Consider the following 25,526-nt stretch of genomic DNA (forward strand, 5'->3'; position numbering starts at 1 on the left):
AGTCAGTCTTCTAGGGCATGGTGAAGAAAGCTTGAGTCTGCCTGTTGGGCTCCTGCACCCCTATCCAGGGGGAATGGAGCAGTTCATTTCCTCAACAATGCAGTTTCCCTCTGCCAGGCAAAAATATGTTACTACCCCAAGAATAAAAAGGAAATCAGTGATGTGAATTTTTATACATGGCTAATTTCTTACGACTTTTATTATTGTTTTTATAGCTACCATTAGAAGCAGACCCAAGGAAATCACTTGCCTTTCTACTCTTATCTTTTCCTTTTATCCACCCTCTTCCAAAATCTTTGCTTTTCCTTTTCCCATCCTGATTATTTGATAACTCAGCTTTTCTCAAAAGTACTCTGGCTTTTGTTTTAAATATTAAGTGAAAAACCAAATGCAGATGAAATTTAGAGGATGATGATGAGGAGGAGGAAGAGGATGATGATGATGATGATGATGATGATTAGAGAGAGAGCACGTGTGAGCAGGGAAGAGGGACAGAGGGAGAGAAAGAATCCCAAGCAGGCTCCACACCACACTCAGTGTGGAGCCTGGTGGGGAGCTTGATCCCACAACCCTAGGATCATGACCCAAGCTGAAATCAAGAGTTGGATGCTCAACCTACTGAGCCACCCAGGAGCCCCATAAATTTGGATTATTTTTAAGTCACATGGACAAAATTTCCCTGGCTAGTCTGTTCCTACGAAGAAAAATTCCTCTGTGTTGCCTTTAGCTTTTAAACTTTTAATTTTGAAATAATTTTAGCTTAACAGAGTGTGGCAACTATAGTTACAGGGAGTTACTTAACCCTTCACATAGCTTCCCCTAATGTTAACATCTTACATAATCATAGCATATATCAAAACTAAAAATTAAATTTGGTATATTAAATATTAACTAAACTATAGAGTTTATTAGGATTTTACCAGCTTTTCTACTAATGTCCTTTTTCCTTCCCAGGATCCCAGGATACATTTAGATATTATGTCTTCTTAGTCTCCTTGGTCTATGGTAGCTTCTCGGTTTATATATATGAAACAGGCTTCCTTGTTTATAATGGCCTTGACACTTTTTATCAAGGTCTAGTCAGACATTTCACATAAGTTTTTTTCTCAATTTGGGTTTGACTGTTTTCTCATGGGATTTTTGGCTTTTTGGAAAGAATACGACTGAGGTGAAATGCCAGTCTCATCACATCATATGGAGGGTGCATGATACCTTTGTTGACTTTTTAAATGTTCTTATTTTCTTTCTCTGTTTTGCAGTTTTAAATACGTTTTTATGGTTACTAAAAATATTTTTAAAAATGGAATGTTGTGGATCACTTAAAGAATTGTTGATGCAAAATCCTTAGAACTCTTTAAGTTTTCTGTATAATGTGGGCTGTTGACGTGAAAGTATATCAAATCAGTGTTGTTTCCTCTTTCTCAAATTGTGCAGCCTTTCAAATCCACCTGAGAAGCATGGGTATGCCACTTTATAAAGTGTTTAGAGAGTCATGGACAAAAACATACCAAATCTTGAGATTTCTTTTAAGGTTATTTTTAATGAACTGGGACTGGTTCATACATTGGAATACATCATGCATGAGAAATATAAGTGATTCAGTGAGTGAGTTCTGTGGCTCTGAACTCTCCACTGAGGCCCAACTTTGACTCTCTGACTTTTCAGTGAGGGTGTTTCTTTGGCTCAAAGAATCTATGTGTTATTTTATTTTTTCAGAAAGCTGATTTTAATCCTAACATAAACCTCCCCTTCAAATATAATGACTAACTCAGGTGTGGATTTATCTCATTTCCCTTTACTTATGAGCTTTCTAAGTCCTAGTTTACAGTTCATGTTAAACAATAAGTCCACATGAGGAAGGGCCTGAGTTAATCCACAAAGCATAGTCAATGCGTGACTACCACTAGCTGAAATTGTCACTCTCAAGCCTTCTCTAATTAGTGGTGCACTCTAAAAATCTTTTATAGTGATGTCCTCTGGAACACAGAGTGACAGAAATAAAACAAAACCCATAACAAAAGAAAACAAATAAAATAAAATTTTAAAATAAAATTAATCTTTAGAAGGGAGATTGTCTTTGTTTACTTCCTGAGATTTAATTCTAATTATGGATCCCAGAACACATTCTGAATTATTATGGTGAAGCTTGACTATCACTAATTCCCTATGCTTCCAATTGGCGGGGGGGGAGGGAGGAGGAAGAAAAATTTAATTAGCTCTGAAGTTTGAGGATTCTCAAAACAAGCACTATTTCCATGCCACTTCCCTGCACTTTCTCTCGCAGATGATGCATGTAATTGCTAATATTTCTCGCATGATGCGTGAACGTGTTTGGCAGCCATCACCATGGAGCTGAGTTCCGTGAGCTTTCATAAGGCACATATGTTCAGAAGGTGCTGTGATGGGGCACAGGACACAGCAGCTCAGATCTGTAGCCCGTAGTCTTCCGCAAGAACACGCTGTGTTCAGAGGAATGATTCTCAAAGTTTCTAATTGGAAAAGTGATCTTTTTAAATTGCTTGAAGCTCTTAATTTCAGTTCCACTGAGAACTCTCCCGTCCTCTTTCTGTCTGGGTTTTAACATGCAGTGTCTGCTTGCATGAGTGGGTCTGTTTCCCCACTGGAATATGCATCTACACTTCTTCCTTATCATTTTTTAATTGCTCTGCTACCTCCTACTTTCTCATTAAGCTGTGTATTCCACATTGGTCAATGTCAGTATTGTCTGACATAGATTGTATATTCTTCTTTTTTTTAATTTATTTTTAATTTATTTTTTTAATGTTTATTTATTTTTGAGAGAGACAGAGAGAGAATGCAAGTGGGTTAGGGACAGAGAGAGAGGGAGACACAGAATCCAAAACAGGCTCTAGGCTCCGAGCTGTCAGCACAGAGCTTGATGCGGGGCTCGAACTCACAAGCCTCAAGATCATGACCTGAGCCAAAGTCGGATGCTCAACCGACTGAGCCACCAAGGCGCCCCTTAAAACTTTTTTAGTGTTTATTTATTTTGGAGGGAGAGAGAGACAGAGCCGAGCAAGGGAGGGGCAGAGAGAGAGGGAGACACAGAATCCGAAGCAGGTTCCAGGCTCCAAGCTGTCAGTACAGAGCCTAAAGCGGGGCTCGAACTCACAAACTGTGAGATTGTGACCTGAGCTGAAGTCGGATGCTCAACTGAGTGAGCCACCCAGGTGCCCAATTGTATATTCTTCTAAGAGCTATGAACTGCTTTTGCCTCTTTCCTTCCTGATTTTTTTTTTTTCATTTTCTGTTTACGGCATGAACCATACAGTAATAAGAAAACAAAAGAAAAATAAGTTGTGTGTTCTCATTACAACAAACCAGTTATTTTTGTTCTGTTTCTTTCTAGTTTTGATCCCACATGTAGAAGTTAACTGTACTACTGAAGGACAGATTATTTTATATTCTACTTGAAGCATTATCATAAAGGTTTTCTCATGTTGTTACCTCGCCATCATCCTCATGACCATTTGTTTCATTGAGTTGACACATGGCCATATATTTAGATATTTTCAATTGCTGGACATTTAATGTTGCAGGATTTCTTTGTTCATCTAGCTTTCGCCTTTCCTTTCGAATTACTTCACTGGGACAGGTCACTAACTGAATTGCTTGAAGATTTTCATGCTTTTTAGGTTCTATGCTATGTTTTGTTTGTGTTTGTTTTTAGCACAATGTCATTTATATGAAGGCACTTTGTCAATGTCTTGGGATGAAGTGATGATAAGGAAGCCTATTTTGGAAGCAGTCTTCTTCTGTGATATTATTGTTGGGATTCCGATGATGTCTTTTAGTGAAGTAGTGAGAGTAAAGCAGCCACTGAGTCTTGGGGAGCTTGTCAAATCACTGGCTCGTAAAAGGCCGTTTTGAAACTCATTTGTCAAGCCCACTGTAATGTATACTGAAATTATTCCTAGTGACTAACGATGTATTCTTAACAGTATTCAAAAGCTATTTTAAAACCTGCTTTGGTCTCCTGTATATGATTCCAAATATCATTTGAAAGTTTTCTTTTATGTCTTGCCCAAATCTCAATCTGCTGTGGAAAATCATTTTCAAGAATTGTAGTCTTAACTTGCAATTATGTATAGCCACATTTCTTCTGCATAGAGAATAGAGGCATTGCCCATTCTGCTGTGATCCTGAGTGATCTGCTGCGTTTTGAGTTGGGCCTGGCGGAGAGTGAAAGCAACACATCTCTGTAGAGTTAAGAGATGTGTTTGAAGGTGTGATCTTTGATACCACTCCAGGGTGGGTCCTCTCTCTCAACCTCTGTTTGGTTCCACTTGTCCCAAGGAGAGGACTTACTGTGTGTACCACTGATGCTTTCTGTGATCGTTGACCATTGTTATCCCATTCCAATCAGACACTTCGAAAATCTGCTGAACAAATTTAAAGAGCCGTGGGTAGTTACGAATTTGTACTGGGTGAGGTGATGATAGTATATGACGCCTTGCTCTGAAGCCCATACTCAGCATTTGGAAGTGATAAACCTTTTATTAATATGCTCATTCTCAACAACTACCCAGCCTTCATTTCTTTTTTACTTTCCTCTCTGTCCTTTTCTTTTTATTTTTCTACCTCTTTGTCTCTTTTCTGATGTTTCAAATGTTGTCCCCCCCGCCTCTTTTTTTTTTTTTCCATTCCATGCCTCTTCTTCTTCTTCTTCTAGGTCAACCCGCCCCACTGTTTCATCTTTAGAACTCCCTTCTTTCTTGGTTTCTGCCATTCTTAATTCCTTTCTTGTTCCATTGGGAAAATAGGCTTTAAATTTTGAGTGTGCTGAGGGAATGCCATTTTATAGTGAAAAACTACAGGATTCAGGGACTGCATTTGTGGCTTATGGATGAAGAGAGGCTGCAGGAGCTAGTGCTTATGGGGGTGATTTAAGGGTGATGGCTCAGTGTCTCAGGTGGACTTGATTATGTTGTGGGACAGCTGGATTTCAGCCTGATTTTGACCTCTCCTTGCCATGTAATTAACAGTGTGCCAGCCACAGATCATAAAGTAAGTGCAGTTCAATGAATAATACCACGTACTGCTGCCTAAAGTTTGTCTTACCCAGGGGACCCAGTGGGCATGGGCTATGCCTGGATGTCTAGCCAGGAGTGACATTTAAACTGAATTGCCTGGGGGCGCCTGGGTGGCGCAGTCGGTTAAGCGTCCAACTTCAGCCAGGTCACGATCTCGCACTCCGTGAGTTCGAGCCCCGCGTCGGGCTCTGGGCTGATGGCTCAGAGCCTGGAGCCTGTTTCTGATTCTGTGTCTCCCTCTCTCTCTGCCCCTCCCCTGTTCATGCTCTGTCTCTCTCTGTCCCAAAAATAAATAAACGTTGAAAAAAAAATTTTTTTAACTGAATTGCCTGATGCTGGGTGATGAGAGCTCTGACATGCATCCCCAGACAGCTGCTCAATGCAGATGGCTGATGAGCTCTGAAGCTGCAGGCTGACGTGTCCAGGAGCCTAGGGGCAAGCTGACCCTTTTCTCTTTAGGCACAGCATCTGTGTTGGCTGTTTGGAAATAATCAGAAGACATTTTAACTTGTTTTCTAGCCAAAGCTTGGGGCACTCAATTTTTGGTGATTAAACTAGACTTCTAAATGGATTTCCTCTAACCCTGAACTCCTTGGACAGAGATTCATGTTATGAAGTAGGTTTGCTTCCCTTGATGAGTGTTGCAGTGAATTCAATCCTTCTCATGGCATTGTGTTGTATATTGATTAACAGAAAATAAGCTGACTGCCAGGCACATTCATAGAAAAAAAGAAGTGGGGGGTTATTAATCATGGAATGGATAACTCATTTACTTGAGACACATAAAATAGATTGAGATATAATGGGGAGGGTACAGGGCAGAAAATTCACACACACACACCCACTCCTCCCCACCCCACACACATACACACGCTAATCATGGTTTCATTTACTAACTGAGGAATTTGGTAAGGTAGCTCAGACATATTCAGTGGATAAATATGTAAATAGTCTTCCAATAATCACTAAGGTATTATTCGGAACACAAGCCAGTTGACTTTAGTTTCACCAGAAGTTGGGCAGATATGGCCAAGTAGTCAATCAGTAATCATTGGAATTCCTAGAGTCTGAGGGAGCCACTGCTATTGTGACTTATCTTTGTCCAACCTCATGAAAGCCAACAGAGCCAGCGCTGTCTGTGTTGCACATTTGGGTTTGGGCTAGTGGTCCTGAGTGGGGCTCAAAGGAGAGAGGCGGGCCCTTTAAAAGGAAAACATTCGGGGCGCCTGGGTGGCTCAGTCAGTTAAGTGTCCGACTTCGGCTCAGGTCATGATCTCGCGGTCCATGAGTTCAAGCCCCGCGTCGGGCTCTGTGCTGTCTGCTCAGAGCCTGGAGCCTGTTTCAGATTCTGTGTCTCCCTCTCTCTGACCCTCCCCCGTTCATGCTCTGTCTCTCTCTGTCTCAAAAATAAATAAACGTTAAAAAAAATTAAAAAAAATAAAATGAAAGGAAAACATTCCTTTTCTCTTCTCTAAATAAGTTTTGAGTTTAACAAACTGACGTAAAAGAAGACATTCACCTTGGGTTTATGCTTCATGCCCAGGAGGAGGGAGGAGAAGCCCTGATGGGAGAGGATGGGCAACCTGGGCTGTCCTGAATTCCCTACAGATTCATTTATTTAATCATCCACTCAGAAGCAGCAGCATGCGAGAGGAGCTATTTGAACTTTTGCAATTTAGCTTCACTAGTTACCTTTGAAAATTTTTATTTAAGTGTAATTGACATGTAATGTCCTATTAGTTTTAGCTGTACATTATAGTGATTTGATATTTCTTTAAAAATATTTTTTTTAATGTTTATTTTTGAGAGAGGGAGAGAGAGAGAGAGTGAGAGAGGCAGAGAGAGGGAGACACAATCCCAAGCAGGCTCCAGGCTCTGAGCTGTCAGCACAGAGCCCACAGCAGGGCTCAAACCCATGAACCGCGAGATCATGACCTGAGCTGAAGTTGGACACAACCGACTGAGCCACCCAGGTGCCCTATGATTTATTTCTATACATTGCAAAATGGCCCCCTTGGTAAGACCACCTGTCATCATATCAAGTTACTATAATATTATTGACCATATTCCTCATGCTGTACTTTACATCCCAATGACTTATTTATTTTGTAACTGGAAATTTTTACTTCTTAGTCCTCTTCACTTATATTGCCTAACCCTTCCCCCTTGGTAACCAGCATTTTGTTTCTGTATCTGTGAGTCTGTTTATATATATATATTTTTTAAATTCTACATATAAGTGAAGTTATATGGCATTTGTCTTTGTCCGACTTAATTTACTCAGCATAATATGTTCTGAGTCCATCTCTATTGATGCAAATGGCAAGATCTCATTCTTTTTTATGGCTTAGTAATATTCCAGTGTGTGTACGTATAGTGTGTGTATGTGTGTGTGTGTATGCATGTGTATGTATATATATGTACGTGTGTGTATATATATGTGTATATATATAGATGCATATGTATGTGTGTGTATATATATACACACACACACATATATATATATGCACATCACATCTTTTTTATTCTTCATCTGTCAGTAGACACTTAGGTTGCTTCTATGTCTTGGCTATTATAAATAATACTGCTATTTACTTTGAAATAATTCTAGAAGCAAATTTTTCTATCATTCCTTCCATTGCTTCCTTCCGTCAAAGAGGACTGTCATGAATTGGCCCCTAATTCCTCAGTGGTCTCTGTTCTTGGATTCTCCAATGATGACATGGGTTCAAAGGGGGGGGCACAGAAAGAGATAGATGCTTTCCCATGCACCCATACCTGCCAGGTCTGAAAATAGGGGGATATTACTGTAGTCACTAGATCTAATTTCAAAAAGTATATCTCTGGAATTAAATGAGTTTGCCTTAAATTCTGAACAGTTGCAGATGATGTAATCTTTCAAGATATTTTATTAGGAAGATTAAATTAAGATACAGGAAATGCTATTTCACATTTCATTGGAATGAAAGTCAAGTCTTGTGAAAGTTGTTTACTATAACAGAAGGTTGTTGGGCATCTGTTTCGACTCAGTTTTCTCATTGTTTCAAGATCTGTGTTCTTGCTGCCCTCTCTCTACTCCTTGCACACTAGAAAATCCAATCTGCTAGGAGCTTGCTGAGATGAGTAAGGGCCCTCTGCCAGTTGTGGGAAATTTGGACTCAATGAAAGTAGTCAGTGAAAACCTCTGTTTGCTGTATCAAGCATGTGGTACTTAAATGCATGCATGGAGCCTATTTATTTAGCTCCAGCATTGTAACTAAGATGTCAGTTTTCCTTCTCGGCATAGCATATACATGTACTAATTTGATGGTAATTGAGTAGTTGACTTGAGTTCTATTTCTGGTATTGTTGGTGATGTGCCCTCCATCTGAGATGAGTTTTTTGGCTGCTGTAGACTCTAAAATTCCAATCAAGGCTGTTAGTACCTTCTGATAGCAGACTAACTCTTCACTTTACATTAATGTCACACCAAATCTTACCTTTTCTTAACTTAGCCGATGAAGTCCATGAAAAGATAAGGAGAATGATAGACTGATTTTGGCATGTGGTATTTTGGATAGGGGTGTGGGGAGGAAACAAAATGAGGGATGCATTGAAATGTTTTTTGTAGCCTTTCTTATGTAAAAGGAAATGCTGAGAAAACATTTCCTAGATATTGAGAGTAAAATTCTTTTCTGAAATATCCTAAGTGGCTCTGAAGAGGATTTCAGTATGAAATGACGTCTTTTTTTTTTTTTTTTTTTTTAATGAAAGCACAGACAATTCTGTCTCCACCCTCAACCCTTTACAGAATTTCAAAGGAGAGGAGAAATAGAAATGAAGTTGACAAGAGAAGCCATCTAAAATTAAAACTCTCCATATGGAATTGCTTTTTCTTTTCCTGTAGATATTGTACTTACTCTAAGTCCTAGAGACTCTGTTCCATCTTTGAGAATTTTCTTACAAGTTGGTCGTCCGAGCCTCTGTTAACTCCTAGCTTCTATCATCGTGCACAATCTGTATCTTTTAAGTGGTGAAAATATGTTCTTCTAAATGACAAGTTTTTTATTTTAAGAACATCTTTTCTAACTTTACTTATGTATTGAATAGATGTTAGTACAACATTCAAAAGTTACAAAAGGTAAAAAAAAAATTGTAAAAACTGTTACTTTCATCCCTTTCCTCCATCCTCTGTTTTCCCTTCCCCGGAGGCAAATAAATCCTATTCCCATTTTCTTTGTTTGTTTATTTTTAGTCTTTGGTTCGGAGGCCATTGTGTCTAGGACCTAATGGGGTATAAGTAGCTCTTTATACTAGATGTGCTTTATTGGTTCCCATCAATTTAAAATGTATTAGAAGAGAGGATAAGTCCTGGTTGTAATAATAAACTAATGGATCATATTTAGCTACTCACATAAGTTTACCTAGAAATCTCATAGGTAATTCTTCTTGCTGCTGTACCTACATTTATCTGTCCATATTTCACTGTCCAAGATGCCATTGATCAGTAGACATACATTTTATGTATAACTAAAAAAGAAAAAAAAACCTAGGCAATTAACTATTACTCAGTATTCCCTATTATTTCAGAATTTAAAAAAATATTATGTTTATTGAAAGAGCCATGCTAGACTTGATGATACACAGATGCTTATCGTTGAACACTCTTGTAAGCAAATAAAAAGAAAATACCAGGGGGGTTCCTGGGTAGTTCAGCTGGTTAAGCTTCCAACTCTTGATATTGGCTCAGGTCATGATCTCAAAGTTGTGGGTTCAAGCCCCACGTTGGGCTCCATGCCAAGTGTGGAACCTACTTGGGATTCTCTCTCTCTCTCTCTCTCTCTCTCTCTCTCTCTGCCCCTCCCCATTCAAGCTCTGTCTCTGTGTCTCTTAAAATAAATAAATAAACATTTAAAAAAAAAAGAAAATACAGGGAAGTAAATTAAGTAAGTTTGATTCCTGAAACTTGCCCACCTTCTTTGAATCACTTTTGACTCAACTCTTCATTGTCTGTATTTTTCCACACAATTTGTCCTATGTGCCATCAAGAGCCTTGGCAATTCAGTTTAAAAAGAATGAAAAGCTTTTGGTGCTGAGCTCTTAAGACACCCTCCTTCTATAATTTTGTAGAGTCAACACACTTTTGATTATCACTGGGCTGGAAATGTATTGAAGTAGGCCTGGCTCTCCCCATCCCCTGTACTCCCCACAACCATTTGGTGCTTGGGATTGAAAAGCATACAAACATTGTCTCCAGGTTTATTCTAGACCCTGATACCCATTCTGCTAGTGTGGTGCTTGCGTTTTTAGTATTCACACCATGCAAAGAAAATTACTTCATAACTGCTGTCTGATCGAGAGCAATTCAGATGCCATTGACTGTGAAATTCTACCCAAATTTAAAACTGTTAATATGTGAAAAAAAGTGCATCTTAGAATTAATGGAAGATGGTAATATTAATTTTAATCTTATTAATTAAAAATAAAATTTCTAGAATTTTTAATCTTTCATGTGAAAAGTATATCTAAAATGTGGACTTTTGTAGTGCTCATAAATCAATATCCTAAGTCATAAGTACTAAGCTTTGAGATTGTGAAATATCTGAGATTCTTAAGTGTGAAACTCCCCTTCCTTAGTATGCTCACAAATAATGAGAATATGTTCCTTTTTCAAAACACCTGAAATGAGACAGTTTGAATATTTAAGTGGCAGTTTAAAAAATCTTTTTTTTCCCCCTAATGAGTCAACTATCTATTTTTACTCTTAAGAAATACAAAAATCAGATTTAAGGGTGATCTTCCAATTGAAAAGGGGAACAACAAAAAAATCTGTATTTGCAGCTCAGCTTGTCTTAAGTCATAGCTGTTTTTTCCTTTCTTTTAAATGTGTAATATTATAGCCTACATATTACTAAGAGAAATTATTCAAAACTTGGAAATAAGGCAAAAATGTGATGTTGAAGCAGTCAAAATAGTAATAATAGCAATAATAATAATAATAATAATAATAATAATAATAATAACAGGCCTGACCAAGGACTATTTAATCTTCTAGGAGAACACCCTTATATTTGACTTGGTTATTTACTGTTGTTAGAGCCCAGACACTGGGAAATGATACATTAATGTGTAGATTTGTAGCTGGTAGAGCTGTCCACTAGGAAAGCTAACCCCAAATGTTGAAATGCTCTATAAGACGTTAACCAGTTTTGTAGGTAACCTAGCAATCTTACACTAAAATTATTCTTGAAAATGCTGCAAACCCCTTCCCCCTCAATGCTCTTTGAAGCAGCTTTCTCACCCTGCCGCTTTCTTCATTATGGTGCTGAAGAAATCTTGACACATGGTTAGTCTATATTTTTCTAAGAGTCCTGTTTTTAATTTTCTGAAAATTTTACTTCATCAAGACTTAAATCTCCCAAATGAAACAGAAGTTATTGCCAGTTACTGTGATGTATATTTGTGGATTTACAAGTGTGCTCAGTAAGTAGTCCGTAGCCACCTGAAGGCGTGATAATGCATGTTTACCCTGTTCAAAAGTAGATTGCTGAGACCATGCATGAGTTAGCCTTTATCCAGTGGTTCCAATGTGATTAGCAAATGATTGTATTCATGTGGATGAAAAAGCTTCAGGAGCTGGAGCTGGGCTTGTGTAAGGAATTATGGGATTTCAGCCACAGCTGGGATTATATACAGAATGGTGAGCAGCATTCCGGGAAAGCAGCCTAGGGGCGCAGGAGTGCCCACAGACAGAGATGCTGGGGTTTCCTCCATTAGAACCAGGAGAGGGGTCTCCTCAGCTCTCATCCAGTGTGTAGTGATTCCCTGGAGTTATCACCTTTGTCCTTCAGGGAGTTATCAGACATTAAATTCACTTATTTTGGGTTCCCCCCCAGTTATTCTTTTATCTCTCTCTTTCCCTCCCTCAGTCCCATTTTTCTCCTTTTCTCCTTTTCTTCTGTTTGCCTCCTTATCCATTAACAAATGCTCCCTCTATTGAAATGGTGGGGAAGATGACATCATGTTTAACTGGATATATGTTCATTTGATTACTTCAGGGCTTTCTAGAATGCCCTGATGGCAGTCTTCACAGCAGATGCCAATCAGTGAAACACACACACACACACATCAGTGAAGACAAAATTTCCTATGTATTTGAATATTGCATTGATCACCTATTTGGTATCCCTAAGCCATTATGAGGCAACAGAATACTCAAAGTACAAGGCTGCATTATCTTATATAACTTAGCACCTGGAAGTCAGGTAAAATGTTGCTGAATGTACAAATGAATGAAAAATGAGAAAAGCTATTGACTCTTCTTTGCCAGAAGTCCTTATAAATAGAACACATTACCATCCAGTAGGAGACTGAAAATTTCCATGCTTGAATGCAAGAAAATGGAGAAGGTCAAATATCCTCCAGCATCTTTTGGGGACATTTTAATTCTTTAGTTAGTTGACGTCTGATCCAGGGGCAGGGGGATGGCTTAGCAGTGTCAGTAAGATGGGCTCTTTAGCACAATGCTGGCAAGATCGAGAACTAAGTGTGGGCTGAGAGTAGTGCAGGGAATCAGAACCATGGAACCAGTGAGAAAGCCAGACTTCAATTAGTGATGGCTAACACCTAAGAACTCAAGGTCAGTCAATGTCCTCAGGGCAACCAGGCCTACAATAAAGACTAGGATTTCTGAACTTGAAGCTCTGGCAGAAGGTAGCAGAGGACATTGATGCCACTGTCAATGGAAAGTGAATAACTCCCAGGTGCCATTTCCCTGGAGCTTACCTGGTGCAAGGCTCAGTTCAAGGCGTTTTCTATATGTTATCTCATTTGAGCTTCATACCAGGCCACTGAAGGAGGCAATACCTATACCGTCACAGGTGAAGAAGTGGGTTTTAGAAAGGTGACATTTCTTTTCTTGTTTATTTTTATTGTTTTAATGTTTTATTATTTATTTTTGAGAGAGATAGAGAGACAGAGTACAAGCGGGGGAGGGGCATAGAGCAAGGGAGACACAGAATCCAAAGCAGGCTCCAGGCTCTGAGCTGTTAGCACAGAGACCGATGCAGGGCTGGAACCCATAAGCCCTGACCTGAGCCAAAGATCATGACCTGAGCTGAAGTTGGGTGCTTAACCGACCGAGTCACCCAGGCGTCCTGGTGACATTTCTCTTCTAAGAACATCAGCTAATGTTGAAGATTGCATTGGAATTTGGGTTAGTCTCTCCAAGTCTGAGCTACTTATCCCCATGCTTTGCTGCCCCCTATGTATGCTTGTTCAGCCCTATGTGGTTAGTCAGGCTCTTTCCTGATAGAGTGCTACTGAGTGTGAAGGACCAGAGTCTTTCCCATCTGTGCAGAGCCAGGTCGGGGAGGACCATCTGGAGGCCATTTATAGGCCCCATGAACATCATGGGCACAAGACCCAAGCAGTCTTTTCTCCCAGTACTGTTCTCCAGGGTGGGCGTCTCTGGGATCTTTTAGGGGAAGGGGTGGCTGTACTTCCTTTGAGCTATTCCTTCATTTTTCCCTTCCCACCCCCTACACACAGGGTCACTGAGGGAGGTACTACCTCTGCCAGCTTACAGATGAAGAATGAGCGCTTTGTGAATGAGCAGACCCATTTTGCTCCCTCTGCATGGTGTCTGACATGTGAGAAGTCGGCAAAACTCCTTCATGTCGGGGTGCTGAAGAAAAAAAATGATCCTTGACTGCAAAATGGGGAATAGGAGAGCAAATCAGGCTCTTTTGGAGACAAGGGAGGATTTTATAGAAATATGTTCAGAATGGTTTTACAAAAACTACCCGTATACACACTGAGTCTGTTTAAGAAAGATTCATTTGTGCAGGATTGAAATGTTCCTATTAATATTCCTTATCTGAGAGAAACAGAGGAGTCTACTGAATTTCACAAAAAGGTAATACAAAAACTGATATCTGAGGGTCTTCTTTAATTCTCTGCTTCCTCTTTCGTTGTTGAGGATATATTTCAGTTCTCCTTCACATGCCAGCATACAGCAGGGGAAAAAGATAGCATAATCAGTATAAAAGTAATACCAGACGCAAGCACCCATTTGCATTTCTGGCAACAACTACTTTTGATCTTACATTGTATTATTCCATAATATTTAAGGTGCAGAGCCCTAAAGTGATTAACCTACTTTCATTTGCTGGGGTCAAATAAGATTAATAAAACGCAGACTTTCTAAATTTAACTTTTAATTATGGGATATTTTGATGAGAGAAAAAGAGCAAAATCTAAAAGGCATTTGTGTCCACACACACACCACTTAGATTTAACGGCTTCTAACATTTTGCTGTGGTTTCTTTGAACATCTTTATTTTGGGAGGGGGACTCTTGAGAAGACAAGAAATTACAGATTCGCTTGACATCCAACCCTCTTCCCGTCTGTCCCTCTTCCATCTCTCCCTTGTCTTGTCAGGGTGCAAATGTGTATTATTTCCCTGCATATTTTTGTACTTTGAGAAAATGGTTGTGGGCATTTTGAGTGAAATTTTCTTCACAAATAGCATTTAGTGATAACAGCGTCAGTTTAAAGCCATGTATCTATTTTTTAAGTTATTTTTCTGGGAGGTATTATTCCCAAAGTACCCAGTTATTAGAGGAAGTTGAAGTTCGTAAAATAACTACCAAAAAATAAGTTAGACTTTAAGGAGTTAGTTCCAGTTTCTCCTACCCTCCCCCTTGGAGAACCTTGCAGATGCATGTATGTGTGTGTATGTGTGTAGGGAGGGGCTTCCAGACAAGGTTCCTGGAGCACATTAAGCTCACAAGGACAGACAAGAGCTTTTATTTTTTTTACTTTATTTTATTTTTTTAAGACAGTAGTTTTTAATTCTGTCTAATCTGTTTGCTAAGGTTAGGGGCAACTTGGTATTCACATGCTATTTACCTAACATTTCCAATAGTCCTCATCCTCTTACAGAGTTTATTGCCTCTCTGGTTGGTAATGGTGTTGAATTCCTATTTATCAGGTCCTTATTCTAAGGAATGAGAAAGTCACAGTCACTCTGCAGATGAGCAGGTTTATAGGGGCGAAACCAGACCAAAGGGTGGCCTGCATTTGTACTGGCTATGATGAGTGACACCCAGGAGGAGAGATAATTCCTCCCTGGTATTTGCTGATTTCATAGAAGAAGGAGGTGTGGCTCAAGATGCACGTTTATGTTTATTTAAAAATTTAATTTCAGTACTGATTTTTAAACCAAAACTGTGTAACACCTTTGATCTTTTTAACCTCAGCTCCAGCTAGTTCCTTTTGGAACTATTCTCTAAAATAAGGAGCCTCTCTTTTCAAGAACTTTCAAGATCACTGGGGGTGAATGCATCTGTTTAGCTCAATTGTTACTAGGTTGAACCATGTGCAATACCATTTTTGTAGGTCAAAAATGGTTGGATGTCAGTTTAACACAATAAGTTTGGGGAACCCTAAACATTTACAGGTCAGAGAACTTTAGAGCTGATAAATTTCATCAAGATAATATAGTTGTCCAACTGCCAACATTTATAAGTGATCACCTGCGGCTGGCCTAGGATTGTCCAGTTGGTGGTGAAGTGACTAGTACAGTCCCCTAACGAACTGTGAGGTGTGGTGTAAACTGTCAGGCTCTAGCTGGTGCTGGCTTAATAGGGTCGGGATAAATGAGGTGGGTCCTTTAAGCCCAGAGAACTATACCCTGGCAGGGCCAGCATATTGAGGAAACACCCTGAAATGGCCCAAGTTCAAGAGGCCTCAGGACCTGAGATTGCCCCTGGTTTTGAGAATTTGGATCAGACAGGACCTATTCCTGGCTTCTTCCATCTGAATGAAACCCTTCTAATCTCACAGTGTCTGAAATGCTGTTTGTGGATCTAGGCCATACACATGCCTGCATAGGGCTTACTTGGGCAGGTGGAGCTGAGCCTTTCTGCCCAGTGCATCCCTCTGGCATACCTGGATACTGACCTACGGGGAAGGCTTCAGCAGAGAGTTTTCAGCAGGGTCCAAGGACAAGAATTCAAACTGTTTCTCATGTTCTTCTGCATAATGACCTCTGTTCCCTTTTGCTAGAGAATAGTGGGCACACCTCTAATCGAATATAAGTAAAAATCAATGCATTTTCATTAGAGAAAATAAGAAAAATATTGACAGGTAGAAAAAATATTCCATCTTCCCACTACCACAAATAATTACTATTAGTACTTAGGTAAATTTCCTTCCAGTTTTTAAAAGCATTTAAAAAAATTCCTAATTACATGCTAAGTCTATATCTTGATATTGCTAATGTATATATACTGTATGTGTATATATAGAGAGAGAATACAGAGAGAGTATTCTAGATAAAATACACATTGCCAAGGAATATATACAACTGTAGAAATTTTACACAGACTACAATATATATTTTATATTCTTATTTTTTACACTTACAATAACTATGTCTCTGTGAACACAATTTTTAAGGGCTGTGTGGTATTTTATCAAGTGATTCTTTTTTACCATTGTGTAGTTATCCATTTCTCCTTTTAGAATACTGGTTAAGAACATGAGTTCTGGAGGCACCTGGGTGGCTCGGTCGGTTGAGCATCAGACTCTTGATTTCAGCTCAGGTCGTGATCCCAGGGTCGTGGAATCAAGCCCCACATTGGGTTCCACACTGAGGTGGAGCCTGTTTCAGATTCTTTCTCTCTCTCTCTCTCTCTCTCTCTCTCTCTCTCTCCCTCCCTCCCTCCCTCTGCCCCTCTCCCCTGCTCGAGTGCTTTCTCTCTAAAAGAAAAAAAACATGACTGGACTATTGGGTACAAATCCTAGCAAGATGGTTGTATGTACATGGCAAGATACTTAACATCACTATGCTTCTGTTTCTTCACTTTTAAAGTGGGCATAAGAATTCTACTTATTCTGTTGCGGAAAAGAGACCATAGCCTTCCAAATTTTAAAGCCAGACTTTGCCATTTATGAGAGCTACATCGAAGAGAGGAAGAACACGTACCAGCCACAATCCAGGTTCCTAACAGATGAAAATTGCAGGCAGGCTTCTATATCCGAGTATATCAAAGGCCCACTGCAAGGTTTGTCTGTGGTTAGGAGGGGAGAAGGGGCCCAAAGACACTAGGGTGGGGCATTGAGTCATGAGTTTAAGACTACTGAAAACATTCTTTTCAACATAATAGAATTTGTCCTTGGGAATCTTGAAAATAATTAACCATATTTATCCAGGTAAGTAAAGCATGGAACATTTACAAAGGAGCCATCATGCTGTCTAGGGAGCAAAAACATTTACATTTATTTTTTAGTTGAGCTTTTTAACTTTTGTTAAGAAGGAGGGACTGATTTTCTTAACTCAAAGGGTTGCCTTGAGGACAAAATGCATAGAATAGGGGTAGGCTAAGTCTTTTTGTAAAAGGCCAGGTAGGAAATATTTTAGGCTTTGCAGGCCATATTCAAAAGCAGCCACAGAATATGTAAATAAATGAACATGGCTGTGTTCCAACAAAGCTTGCTTTATGTGTTGAAATTTGAATTTCATGTAATTTTCACATGTCACGATTATTATTCCTCTTTTGATTAAAAACAAGATTCAAAACTTCCTTTAAACTCACAACTGTGCAAATGTAAGTGGCGGCATGTGGAGGTTCCTCAAAAAATTGAAAATAGAACTGCCCTATGACCGAGCAATAGCACTACTGGGAATTTACCCAAGGGATATAGGAGTGCTGATGCACAGGGGCACATCTATCACAATGTTTATAGCAGTACTCTCAACAATAGCCAAATTATGGAGAGAGCCTAAATGTCCATCAACTGATGAATGGATAAAGAAGATGTGGTTTATATATATAATGGAATGCTACTTTGCAATGAGAAAGAATGAAATCATGCCATTTTCAGCAACGCGGATAGAATTGGAAGGTATTATACTGAGTGAAATAAGTCAGAGAAGGGCAAATATCATATGTTTTCACTCATATGTGGATCTTGAGAAACTAAACAGAAGACATGGAGGAATGGAGGAAGGGAAATAGTTATAGAGAGGGAGGGAGGCAAACCACAAGAGACTCTTAAATACAGAGAACAAACTGAGGGTTGATGGGGGAGTGGGTGAGGGGAAAATGGGTGATGGGCATGGAGGAGGGCACTTGTTGGGATGAGCACTTTGTGTTGTGTGTAAGCGATGAACCACGAGAATCTACCCCCAAAACCAAGAACACATGTACACACTGTATGCTAGCCAATTTGACAATAAATTATATTAAAAATAAACAAACAAATAAATAAATAAATAAATAAATATTAAAAAAAAAAAAAAAAAAAGTAAGGGGTGGACCCAATTTGGCCCCTGGGCTGTCATAACCTCTGGCTCCGTATAGCCCTTAGCACCCACTAAGTACTGTGTGTGTTAGCTGCTGCCCCCACAATTAGAGTTGTTATCACCACCATCACCATCTCTATTCTAGGGCTGTGCAGTGCTGGCCCTGGAGGAGGCCAGGGTGGCAGCACACAGCCCTTGCCTCCCTTTGACCTCCTGGGAATCCGTCTGTAGCAGCTGTGGCTTCATCAGCACTTGGCTCCATCATGGCAAAGAGCTGCCTTCCAAAGGCTGCTTGGAGAGTTGTGCTGGAATCCAGGGAAACAGGCTTCCTGACCGATGAGCTAGGGCTGCTCTGGGGCTGTGGTAGCACACGTTCTGTGTCCTCTGGTGGACCTTTCCCCTGTGCTCTTCCTGGGTGAAGAGGAGAGATAGAGAAACCCGCTCTACGTGGCTGGCGCTAGTTCATGCCCTGTTTTAAAGCGACAAAGGAGAAGAGAAAAGGGGGTTCTGAACAAAGTGGTAAAAAAAAAAAATGAGCCGGAATTGGAGGGAAGAACCAGTAGGGAGTCACTAGTGTGAGCCACGGTGCTTGGATTGTTCAGAATCCTGTGTGCTCAGCTCCATAGAAAAATTGCAGATATCTTTATAAACCTTGACAGCATTACTTCATTATTCATGAAGGCTTTTTTTTAAAACCATAACCAGCTTCATTTTAAAGGAAATTTATTCTCAAGGCATTTTTAATTGAGTTTTTATGGTAATTCTTTGTGTTGACTGTTGAATCAACATTCCAAATAAACTATTCACGCTTATCCTTTTATTCAGCGAGTCTCGACTCTGCCTGTTCAAAATGATGAAGTGAGAGGAAACCCAGATTTTTCTGAATTGTACACATGGCAGTGCATGGCTTTTTCTGACCTCTTAAGAGTCATTTTTAACTAAGTAAATTTGCATTAAATCCTGAATTTTTGGTGTGATCTTCCATTGTGTGCACGTATGGGTTTATTTATGAGTGTGTATGTACATGTGTGTGTGTATGTGTGTATTTCAAAAAATGTGTATTGTAAAGACTTTGGATAACTCCTGAGATGGAAACTTTTTGAAGGCAAGTAGTATTTCATTTCATTTATTTATTATTATTATCTTTAAAAATTGTTTTATTTTAAGGGGCACCTGGGTGGCTCAGTTGGTTAAGCATCGAACTCTTGATTTTGGCTCAGGTCATGATTTCGCGGTTCACAAGTTAGAGCCCCATGTCAGGCTCTGTGCTGACAGTGTGGGGTCCGCTTGGGATTCTCTCTCTCTCCCTGTCTCTTTCTGCCCCTCCCCCACTTGCGCTCGCTCTCTCTCTCAAAAATGAGTAAAGAAACAAAAATTATTTTAATTCAAGTATAGTCAACAAACAGTGTTATATTAGTTTTAGGTGTACAACAGAGATATTCAAAGACCATTTCATTTTAAATCCATCTTTGGATGAAGCAGATCATGTCAGGCCCCTCGTGCCTTGCATAGTCATAGATGCCAATGCTATTTGATGAGAGGGAGAATGAAGCAGGGGCTGTGAGGCATCGGGAGGTCCTTGTCTACAATCCTCTGACCTTTGGTTGTCCCCACAGCACTCTTCCTGTACACTCAGCCCTTGTCTCAGTATTTCTAAGGACAGGAACTTCTCAGCTAATCCTGTTTTCTTTTAGCTGCACAGAATAATATTCATCCTTCAGATGCCTGCAGACAGAGGTAATAGTTCAACCCACAATGCCCATCCCACCTCCAACACCACACCACACAACCCTTTCTCTTCTCCCCGTGCTAAATATCTGAAGTCTCCCCCACCCCCCAACCTTTCTGATATGCCTTATGTTTAGACATTTTTGCTTTTCTCTGGCCACTTTTCTATGCACAGTTTCCCATGTGTCAGGAGCTGGCTCTCTGTGTGTGTGCTAGAAGTGTGTGCCTATGTGCCAGATGTGCCCTGACTTGGGCCCAGTCTGTGCAACCTCCTTTGTTCTTCTTGTTGTGCTCCTTTTGTGGGTTAATGAAACCCAGTTTGTGAGATACTTCTGACTGCCATGGGAAACTGACTCTTCTTGGACTTACTGCCAACTCTAACTCCTCGTTCATGGTAATATCAATGGTCTTGAACTCTCCTAGGATTCAGAACAGTTCCCGGGAGGGGGCACGTTTAGTGATTTCAGGTGGTCCTAGAGCTCAGTTGAATCAGGGTCCATTATCCGAATGATGAGGGTGGCCTTCTCAAACCAGGGGAAGTGGCCAGGTTGAAGGGCAGAAGGGCAGGAGGCAGCAGGTCAGGGAACAGAGTGACAGAGGGCAGCAGAGGTATTAGAGAGGGTAGGTAAGGAGAAGAGAATGTGCAGCTGAAAGGGAGTTACAGTGGGGAAGCGAGGTAGTTCAGGATCTGCTGTCCTGAACTCTTAGCATCTTACTGGGTGTTTCTTCCATGCAGATCTTTTGTGTTTTACTTAAAAGAATCAAATTTTAATGATGAGGAGCTGGACTCTGATGAATTATTCATAAGCCAGATTTCCCTCATTCTGTAGATATGTGCTTGAATTAAAAAAAAAATTTTTTTTACAGGACTTTACATTTTTGTGATTAAACTTCTCGCTAATGGGGCCTATCTTCCTATTCTCCAAAGACCTTTCGAACCTAAATAGGAAAAAAAGCTACAGAACTGAAGTGGTGACTCTGCCACTTACTAGCCATGATCTTGCATAAGTCAGGGGTTCTGACCCTCATCTGTAGGAAAAGCTGGATAACGTTGACCTCATTCATTATACTTCCCTCACTGGGTAGTCAGGAAGATTAAATGAAATCCCACATTTGGAGTGCCTGGCGTGATGCCCACCAGTACCAGTCCCAGCTGGTCACAGTTATTTTTCTGCTCCTCAGCATATTTGCCATCTTGCCCACTTGTAAGGCAGATTTGATAGGGCGTCTTCTCTGTATTCATCCCAACTATTGAGAATTTAATGGAGAGAGACCAGGGCCAGGATCCATAGATTTCTAGAAGCTGCTTCTAACTTTTTGGAACATTTGTTTATGTTGGGGGTCACAAAGTCAGATGCCGTTGAGAGCCTCCTTAGATAAATATGTGAAGTAGCCAAGTGATAGAGCTGTGGGGCCTCCATGACCCCCCCCCCCCCAGAGCAGGCATTTCAATAAAGTCTCTGCCTAACCAAACACTTGGTACAGGGAATCCAGGTTCTAACTCCATTGGCCGGCGGATATAAGTTCCTCAAACACTCTTGCATTGGGTTACTGTGACTTTAGAGCAGTGGTTCTCAAAATATGGCCTAGTAACCATTAGCAATGCCTGGGACCTTCTATGAATGCAAATTCTCGGGCCTCACCCCAGACGTATTGAATCAGCAACGAGGGCAAGGGATGGGCAGCAATCTGTTTGAACAGACCCTCTAGGAGATTCTGATCATTCTCAAATTTGAGACCCACTGATTTAGGAACATGCTCTCAACCCTGGCTGGACATTGGAATCATCTGGGGAGCTTTAAAAATCTAGTTACTTTGTTCCTACCCACAGAGTTTCTCATTTAACCCACTTGGGGTACAGCCTGGACGTCAGGATTTTTCATCAGGTGTGTCCAGGGTTGATAACTGCACTTCTAGGGAGCCTGTTGTGAGGCTCCTGGGTGAGAGGTGAGGAGTGGGAGGCATGTGGTTTGATAGACCTCCCAAGTAATCTGCTGTACTAGTCAGATTACTTGCAGACCATGACCTTAAACTACCAGCCACACAAAATATCCTTGAGATGGCTTTTTGTAGACTGAATATTCACTCAATGTGATTTGTCTTAAAGGTTGCTTTTAATGCTATATTTGTTCAGCAAATGTAGACACTCGTATAGCACAAATATTAACTCCTAAATTCTCAAAGGCTTTCCCACGATATGCCATCTGGCAAGCATTATTGTAATCATCTCTTTATTATCCACACTAATGAAGGACTAGCATGGCATTGGTAATTGAAAAACACAGATCATTTAAAAATCATTCAGGCTGGTGCCAGCCCTGCTTCCCCAACCAGAAGCATTTGGGAGTAGAAAATATTGACTGATGACAGTTCCCTACCCCCCTGTGGAGGTACCGTTGCATTTTATTTTAGTTAGAAATTTGAGCAATAGAAGAAGCGAGAGGCTTCTAAATTATAATTACTTTTTTCTGAATAAAGGAGTCTGTTTTCTCAATGAGAAGCCAAAGCACAGAGCAGATAAGCATTGAGTATATTTAAAATGCATTGTACTTTGGAACTAGTGGGTTCAAAGTGTGCTGTAGAAGAAGTTGCATGGGATTTGAGGAATCATTGGATCTGGATTCTAGATCTTAGTCTGCTGTATTGCCTGTGTTATTTGAAATGAGCCACTTCAGCCACTGGCGGGGCTCGATGTGTGGTCCCCATCCAGCAGCATCTGCATCACCTGGGAATTTGTTTGGAGATTCAGATTCTCAGACCCACTCCAACCCTTCTGAATCAGAGACTCTGGGTGAGACCTGGAATTGGTGCTTTAACAAGCCTTCCAGGAGATTTGAATGGCTGCTCAAGTTTGAGCATCGCTGCTCTCCACCAGGGCTCAGTTTTCTCATCTATAAAATAATGCTACCAGCCCAGATAATATTTGAAGTCCATTCCAGCTCTCCACTGGCCTTGGTGTATGGCCTGGAACAGGTTGGAAGATTCTGTCTTAGACCTTGAACCTTTCCTTGGATGTGTGAATCAAATAATTCAGCCAAAAACCTGGCATGGGGGTAACAGAAGAGAACCAGATCTCTGGGAACTCTGTACCCAAACACCCCATAGAATGCTCACTATAAAGTAAACTGTGCTTTCTTCAACTGGTTGGTACCATTTTCCCAAAGTGAAAATTCCTGGTGCTTTGGAAGGGGAGGCAGACACTACTCCTTTTTCTGGGGGCCAAGAGCTGTCTGATGTGATTCACGGAGCAGCGCTTCTACAGGAACTAACAAATGGCATCTCAGAAGGATGTACAGAGGTACACGGGCTTTGCAGTAAAACAAGGGAAAATTTCAAGCTATTTATCAAAGCTCTTGCAGCTTCCATTTCAAGACAGGTGGAAAAAAATAACATGGAACAAGAAAAGAAAATAAATCTGTATCCAGAGCACCTCATAAATAAGAAAGGAGTTAGGGGAACTGTTGGCCTTGCTAGATTCTCAGAGTATTTTTGTCACAGTTTAGAAAGCTTTCAAATGTTTTGGCAGTATAATTCTTATACTTTTTTCATTATCAACATTCATGATTGTAGAGTCATTTCATTGGCTATTAAAACCAAAAGAGAAAAAGGAAACAAGCATTTCAAGGAGAGGGAAACTGAGAAAATGATACCTGCAGTTAAGAGAGAAAGAGAGAGAAAGAATGAGCGAGCACTTAGTTCACCCACAAATACAAATTTTTTTTTTTTCATCTAAAATACAGTGATGCTGGGGCGCCTGGGTGGCGCAGTCGGTTAAGCGTCCGACTTCAACCAGGTCACGATCTCGCGGTCCGTGAGTTCGAGCCCCGCGTCGGGCTCTGGGCTGATGGCTCAGAGCCTGGAGCCTGTTTCCGATTCTGTGTCTCCCTCTCTCTCTGCCCCTCCCCCGTTCATGCTCTGTCTCTCTCTGTCCCAAAAATAAATAAACGTTGAAAAAAAAAAATAAATAAATAAAATACAGTGATGCTTTATAATTTAGGGCAAGTCAGAGGAAATCAAAGGCAATTTTCTAATTGGCTTTTGTTTAGTAAGAGCCTATTTGTGGGAGACAATAGGGCATGGTTTATTGAGCATGAGAGACTTGGGTCTGTTATGTCTGGGAGGGGTAGACAAATTATAGCTTTTATTAAAAAGGATGGATCACAGGCTGGCCCACTTTGCCTGAGCGAATAATTTGATTGAGGAGGACTGAAGTAGTTGAGGACCTGCATTGGTCATCTTTGTGAAATCCCTACTGGTGTCCAGTGGACCAATGACGTGGCACTAAAATCCTGGTTAAAAGCCTGTACTTGGAGTTCGGATTCTGGCCCAGCCACACACTGGCTCTGAAACATAGGGTAAGCCACTCAGATGCTCAGCTTGTTTCCTTGTCTTTCAAAGCAAGATAATAATAGAACCTACTTTGTGGGAGTTTTGCGAGGAATCGGAATCGAGTTAGCATATGCAAGGTCCTTTACATAATGCCTGATACGTAGCAGGCATTATTTTACTGGGACTGTTTGTGAAATAGCTGTATGTTTCTTTAAAAGAATCCTAAAAATAAACTCACTATTTCTTAAATGTAAGACCTCTTGAGAGCAGCAGTGCTGTATCTGATACCCTCAGTGTGATTGATAGGAGTCTTCGAGAGGATGCTGGGATCACAATTCAAACAAGACTGATGACCCTTGAGCCGTGGGGACCTTCTGCCTGGACAGCTTCACTGACATAGCTTTGGGGGGTTGTTCGAACTGGATTCAGAGGAGCTAATTTTCGTCATTTGATTTCCTTTTCCTGTGCTTATTTTTGGAGTGGACTCAGACCAATGCTAGAAATAGGTCTGAAGTAAATGTCATGTTTTCCTCTCATATTTGGCATACTCTCCTTTGTTGGCCAGAACGTGTTCATGGCAGCTAATATTGATTAGCCTACATTTTTCTCAAATAAACTTTTTTCAGGCTATGTAAAGTCTAAATGCTAGCAGTACCAAAATAAATGCATTCAACTTATAAACCAGTGGTAGAGAACAAAGTAGGAACAAAAGCATGCTGAGACATATTGTCCAAACAAGACATCGCCTGCTCTGCCAAATCAAAGCTGTGAGGCCCTGGGCAAGTTTCTCATCTCATCTGAGTGGCAGTGGCCCATCCATACAGTGGGGCTAATAATAATGCCTGTTGCCTGTTTATTAGATAATCCATGTGAAACACAAACTAGTGCTAGCCCTCAGAAATTACTTGGCCAATACCAACATTTTAAATGTTATTTCTGTCTATGAAAATCTAATGTATCAAAGTCAAAATGATAAATTTATGTAGGTTTACATGAAGATAAAAAATGTCATCCTACTTGATTATTTGGAGCTGGGCTGGTGGTACTTTGGTCTTGAGAAGAGAAATCAGACTTCTGGTGGTTGGTGAAATCTGCTGAAGAATTAATCTGATCAAACATTTTG

The 25,526-nt window shown here is 40.4% G+C and overlaps 1 protein-coding gene across 5 annotated transcripts in view; it reads left to right on the forward strand.

Annotated features, from left to right (window-relative positions):
• The window catches only part of ELMO1 (engulfment and cell motility 1), a 727,703-nt gene that overhangs the window by 422,654 nt on the left and 279,523 nt on the right, over positions 1-25,526 (forward strand). The gene's annotated exons all lie outside the window — the stretch shown is intronic.

Source organism: Puma concolor, chromosome A2 (assembly GCF_028749965.1).
Source record: "Puma concolor isolate L17-30 chromosome A2, mPumCon1.1.hap2, whole genome shotgun sequence".
NCBI lineage: Eukaryota > Metazoa > Chordata > Mammalia > Carnivora > Felidae > Puma > Puma concolor.